This window comes from Phascolarctos cinereus, unplaced genomic scaffold (assembly GCF_003287225.1).
Source record: "Phascolarctos cinereus isolate Bilbo 61053 unplaced genomic scaffold, phaCin_HiC Scaffold_1;HRSCAF=81, whole genome shotgun sequence".
NCBI classification, from domain to species: domain Eukaryota; kingdom Metazoa; phylum Chordata; class Mammalia; order Diprotodontia; family Phascolarctidae; genus Phascolarctos; species Phascolarctos cinereus.
Genome location: NW_027555514.1, coordinates 180,321,798 through 180,328,030, shown reverse-complemented (window position 1 = coordinate 180,328,030; position 6,233 = coordinate 180,321,798). Strand labels below are relative to the sequence as shown.

Below are 6,233 nucleotides of genomic sequence, written 5' to 3'. Positions count from 1 at the left end.
CAGGTCCAAATAGAGGATTTGAACATCTTAGAGTATTTGAACATCAAAATATTGTCAAAAAGCTGAGCACACTTCTACCTTTCAGGTCAGATCCACAGACTTTACAAAGATTGTTCTAGCAACCAATCCACGTTCTATGTAAGAGAGGGAACTTTTGAGAATTCATTGTTAGGTTCATTAGCAGCCTTTAAAAAAAGTAGGAACATATACGCTGATAAACTGCATGTTTTAGAAAAAACTGAATGCAGTATCCAACATTTTTTTAAAAGCCACAACACATATAAAATAAATCCCTCAACGTTTAGACTTTAAAAAAAAAAGATAGGGAAAACGAATATTTTCAAGGAAAAGGTGAAGCTTTAAATTAAGCATACTGAAAAAGTTTTGCCATCAAAGTAAGAAAGAAGTGCTGGACAGACAGAATTATCGCGAGTTGCCATACCCTGGGAAGAGATGATTGATGATGGTTTTCAGTGGCTGATTCACTTGCATAGTGTAAGAGTCACCCAGATCATACCAACAAGCTGGGCAGATGTACACCTTGGCTCCAGAAGGACAGGTCCAAACAATCCTTGCAAACATTATGCTGACACACAGAGGTAATTGGGCTGAAACACTACCTCTTGACAGCAAATATACAGGAAGGTTTCTTCCACTTTATTCAGGAATTTCAGCTGATCCTTAATACATCATTCCACAGTTTTTCATTGGGTTTATCATTCTTGATGAGAGTCCTCTGCTGGTAGATGAGTTTGTATGGTTCCACTTCAGTCTTTTTGGACTGTATTTGGGGAGGCCAGAAAGGCCTCTGTACCCCCTGCTGTCTTCCTTTTCCTCTTCCCCTTTCCTTTCCTTGGAGATGTCAATTTCTCATCATTGCTCTTATTATTTTCTTTTTCCTTTTCTGTTAGCAAATCCTTCCAAATATCCTTCAGGATACTGCATTGTTAAGCTAAGATTCTTTATCCCACCTTTCTGTTCTCTTATCCATGGGCCAGTTTCATCATTATCCCTCCTGAAGAGGTAATGCCATACATGGAAAACAGATTTCCCTTTTTCTGGCCACTACTTCACTACTTGTATATTCTATCATATTGATTCCCTTCAGTTGGGGCATATTTGTTATGTTTCCCTCTTTTAGTGTTTCTCACCACCCTGACTGGTTTCTCAGCTTTCCAGTTTTTGCTGAAGAACTGAAGCTTCACCTTAGTCATTGCAGTTCAAAGCCAGAGCTCTGTCCATGTTGGTAAGTTGATAACAGGACTACTCTGCAGTTGGTTTGTTGCCAGAAAGATCTCTGCCCTCACCTCCCATATAAGTGAAAGACTTGCCATGACCTGTGGCATCTTCATAGTCCCCTGCCAGGACCAAAGAGCAGGCACCATTGTTGTCTTTGCTGTACACACACACACACACACACACACACACACACACACACACACGCATGTATATATACCTGTCACATGGGTCTACGCACACCAGACTTACTCACCTGCACTCTAAACTTCCAACAGGAATGCCAGTGATTGGTCCATAATGATTAGAATCCACAATAGTATACTCCCTTGTGTGACCCTCATATGCATACCCTTGTTCCAGTCTCTTTCAGATGACAATGTAGCAGATCCCATATTTGCCTTCTTTTTGTTCTCTACTAAATTCTACCTGTTATGACCATTTCACTGGCATCATTCCAACATTCAGGGTGACTCCAGTCATCATCTGGCATCCAGCTCAGTGGGGTGCTGAGGCAGTAGCTGTGGAAGGCCATGTCATACTCATCATATATTAGCTGCTTGTCAGGGTCTTGCTTTCCTCTGCACACATAGTAGGCACACATTTTGCAGGTCTTCTGGGGTTATCTTTACAGTATTTACAAGTAGGACCACTCTGTCTTTTCAAATGGTTTCCAGAACCAACTGGGCTCACACAGCCAGTGTGCTCAATTTTGTAAAACTTCACCCACAAGTTATTCTACAGCTATTCAGAGAATCCCCAGCATCCCCAAGCAGTAAGTTTGCATAGATCTCTTTAACAATCCTAGTTTCCCATTTTTGAAGGATTTCAGTATCATAGCAGAAGCCTCTCTCCTTGGGCTCATGAAGATTACAGTTCACCATCACAATTTGTCCAACTTTCCAGCTAATGCTATTTCAGCATTGTCCAGGGCCAAGCTGTTACATCTTTTGAACTCAATTTCATGACATCATTTTCTGGAGAGTCTTCATATTTCAAATAATAGATAACATCCTCTTCAGCCACTTGGCCATTCATTGGCAGCAGTTCTTTGTTTCCTTATAACATTTGTCAATATGGCTTCAAACCATGCTCATATATTAATATCTTGGGCACCTACATATTCATTGATCTGTGAGTTCTCTGTCCAAAGGCGTATAAATTTTGATCACCGAAACCTAAGAAGATATCTTAGTGATATAATTTTTAAGAATTACAAGTATCATCTTCCCAAGTAGGGATGTAAACAGTTCTCTTATGTTTTCCTTTACCTTTTACCTGTTTATGCTTCTTATTGGTTTTGATATTAGAGATCAAAATTTAGGTTTAATCCTGATCTCCTTATAAAAGCTTGAAATCCTTCTATTTCAATGAGTGACCATTTTCCCCCTTGATGTATTATACTTAATTTTGCTGGGTAAGTGATTCTTGGTTGTAGTTCTAGCTCCTTTGCTTTCTGGAATAATATGTTCCATGACCTCTGCTCCTGCAATGTTGCAGCTGCCAAAGTCTTGTATAATCCTGATTGTGGCTTCCCAATATTTGAATCATTTATTTTTGTCTACTTGCAGTATTTTTTCCTTGACCTCATAGTTCTGAAATTTGTTATAATGTTCCCTGAGTTTTTTTTTAATTTTGGGATCTCTTTCCTGAGGTGATTAGTGGATTCTTTCAATGACTATTTTGCCCTCTGGTTCCAGAACATCAAGGCAGTTTTACTTGATAGTTTCTTGAAAGATGTTTTCCAGATCTTTTCTTTTTTTTTGATTATGGTTTTCGAGTAGTCCAAATCATTCTGATATTGTTTCTCCTGCATCTCTATTCTAGGTCAGTTGTTTTTCCCATAAGGTATTTTACATATTCTTCTATTTTTTCATTGTTTTGAGTTTGTTTGATTGATACGTGAAGTCTCACAGAGTCATTAACTTCCACTTGTCCAATTCTAATTTTTAAAGTATTGTTTTCCTCAATTAGATTTTATACTTTCTTTTCTACTTGGCTAATTGTACATTTTTTTTTTGGGTGAGGCAATTAGGAGTTAAATGACTTGCCCAGGGTCACACAGCTAGTAAGTGTCAAGTGTGTGGTCTGTGATCACATTTGAACTCAGGTCCTGCTGACTCCAAGGCTGGTGCTCTATCCACTGTACCACCTAGCTGCCCTCTACCAATGTACTTTTTAAGGAATTGTTTTCTTCCATGGATTTTTGTATCTCCTTTCCCATTTGGCCAATCTACTTTTTAAGTAATTGCTTTCTTTTTCCAAGTTGTTGAGTTTTTTTTCATAATTCTCTTGTATCACTCATTTCTTTTCCCAATTTTTCTTCCACCTCTCTTAAATGATTTTTAAGCTCCTTTTTAGGAGCTTTTTTTTGGGGTTTTTCCCATAGGTCTTTTGACATTATTCTCCTCTTCTGAGTTTGTGTCTTGATCTTCCCTGTCAGAATAATAACTTTCAATGGTTAGATTTTGTTCTTGTTTTTTGCTCATCTTTTTTTTCCAACTTTTTTTCTGTTCTTTTAAATTTGAGCTCTGCTCCCAGGGTAGAATGGACACTGTCTCAGCCTTCTTGTGCAGAGGCTGCAGGCCTTGGCTATTTACTTGGTGCAGCACTGATGTTGCCCTGAGGCCCATGGGTGGCCAAAGGCCCTCTGGAGCAGTGCTGAGGGGTGTGGTGGGGGGTAGTTGGCACTGCTGGAGGCTGTAAGGGTCTGGCAGCTTGTCTGATGATGATCTGGTCTCCCAGTGATGGAGTGTGGCATGTACTGAGGTTGGTGGGGGTGTTTCTGAGTTTTCTGGGGATACACTGAAGGATGTGGTAGTCTGGCCACTGGTGATTGCCCATTTGCCTGGGGCTACACTAAAGCACATGATAGTTCTGGGAGCTGTAGTCTGCCTGTACCCCTGGCTATGCTAAAACATGTGAAGGGTCCTATTGTTGGTGTTTGCCTGCTCCACTATACTGGGGCTCAGGATCTACTACTAGTTTGCTGAGATGGGGCTTGGGGCTAACTTACTGGGATGCTTCCTCTCCTGGACTGCACTCCCCTTTTACCTGAGTGAGACAGACCTTTCCTGGGCTCAAAGATTACTTAACTCCATTGTTTTTTGCTGGTTCTGCTGTTCCAGGATTTGTTCGGAGATGCTATTTTATGGTTGTTTGGTGGTGAATATGGGAGAGTTACTGCTCACTTTGCCATCGCTCTTGGAAGTCCATCCATATCCTACCCTGTTGATCAGAAAGAAATGGGAGGAGTATCCAGAGAATTTAAGTGCCACTATAACCTTCTTACATATCCTTGCCATTTTAATACAAAGCAAACCTTTTTTTTCTTAACTGTTCAATGATTTTTCAAGAGCCTCATTTTGTCTCAAGATTGAAACTGAACTGTGGTGGAACTAAAGAGCACTGAATTAGGGCTGCTTCTGACAGGTCCCATGGGAAAAGATGAGATCATTCAAAGAACAGTGACAAGGAAAGAATGTGGTGGACCTAGCCTCACTAAATGAAGTATGGATGATGTTCCCTGAAAGAGATGAAGAACAAACAGGAAAGAAGAGTGTCATAAAAAACTGAGGTGGAGAACATACATAAGAAGAAGGGATGGTCAACAGTGCAGAAAATTAAAGAAGTTAAGAAGGATAAGGACTCTAAAAATCATTGGATTTAACAATTATTTGTCAATTTAGAGAGAGAAGTTTCACTTAGTGGATGTGGAGGGCAAAATCCAAATAGAGGATTTAGAGGGATATGGGAAAGTTAAAGTAATGAGCACAGATAGCTTTTTGTTGCAAGCTATGAAATGCAGAACAAATATAGGAAGACAGTATATCCTCCCAGTAATGTTAAGGGAAGGTTGTGCTGGCCCCCTTCTCCCAGTGGTGAATTCCACCTGGAGGTTTTCATTGTGAGGAGTGACCCAGGTCAGCCAACCTTCATTCCCCTCCTCACTCTGCTTCTGACATTTTGGACTTTGTCACTATTCCACAGCTATCATGTCAATTTGGAACTGCTCTAGGAGCCTGGGGCTTCTACACCCTTGAACATCCAATTGCTCCTATGATTTTCATACCCCAGAGCATCCTCTACCATGATAGCCCTTTTATTCTCATTAGTGAGTGCATTCCATGTCCTCCATTTTGTGAAAAGGCCCAGATTGGTCAATCTTCATTATCCTCCTAGCTCTACTTTTTACGTTTTAGACTCTGACACCATGTATCTTTGAGGCTTCTTCCTTTACCACCCCCATTTTTCAGCTCCTTTTTTGTGTGATGTCTTCTTCCATTAGAATGTAAGATCTTTGAGGGCAAGGACTTATCTTTTTTGGTTTTTTGCTTGTATTCATAAATTTCTAGTGCTTAGCTCTGTGCCTGGTACTTAGTAAATACTTAATACATACTTGTTTTCTTGCCTTATCACTTATTAGAGAGAACTGAGTATGCTTATAGGATGTAGGGAAGGAACCAGTGGAGAGGAAGAAAATAAAGATAAAAGAGAATGTTCAAAGACTGCACCTACTAAATTGACAAGAGTTAATGGGATCATAGGTCCAACTAGAGGGTTTGGACTTGGCAAAGAAAATAAATCACTTATTTTTCAGAGAACTGAGTATATAAGAAGAGAATAGGAAATGAAGTAAATGGCTTTTGAGGTAGAGGAGGGAAAAAGAGGGAACTCTGTGGTTAATCTCTATTTTCATGGTAAAAGTAAGAGATAAGGTCCTCCACTGAGAGAGAGGAACCTTGAAGAAAAGGAAAGCTTTGTAATTGCTGCTGTGAAGAATGTGATATTCACCAAGAGAATAATATGATATGAATAACATTCAACCCCTCAAAGCCTCAGTTTTCTCATCCAAATATCTGGGATAAAAATAATATTAGCACTATGTTCCTCTCTGCCTTGTTGTGAGAAAAGTGCTATGTGAATCTAAACTGTTATATAAATGGTAGCTATCATTATTGACATTCAGAATCATGTCAGAGGGCTTGGCCCATTAT

At 39.7% G+C, this 6,233-nt stretch overlaps 1 pseudogene; it reads right to left on the bottom strand.

Annotated features, from left to right (window-relative positions):
* Positions 1-423: 423 nt before the first annotated feature.
* LOC110213764 (E3 ubiquitin-protein ligase UHRF1 pseudogene) lies at positions 424-4,080 on the bottom strand (annotated as a pseudogene).
* Between the last annotated feature and the right edge of the window lie 2,153 nt (positions 4,081-6,233).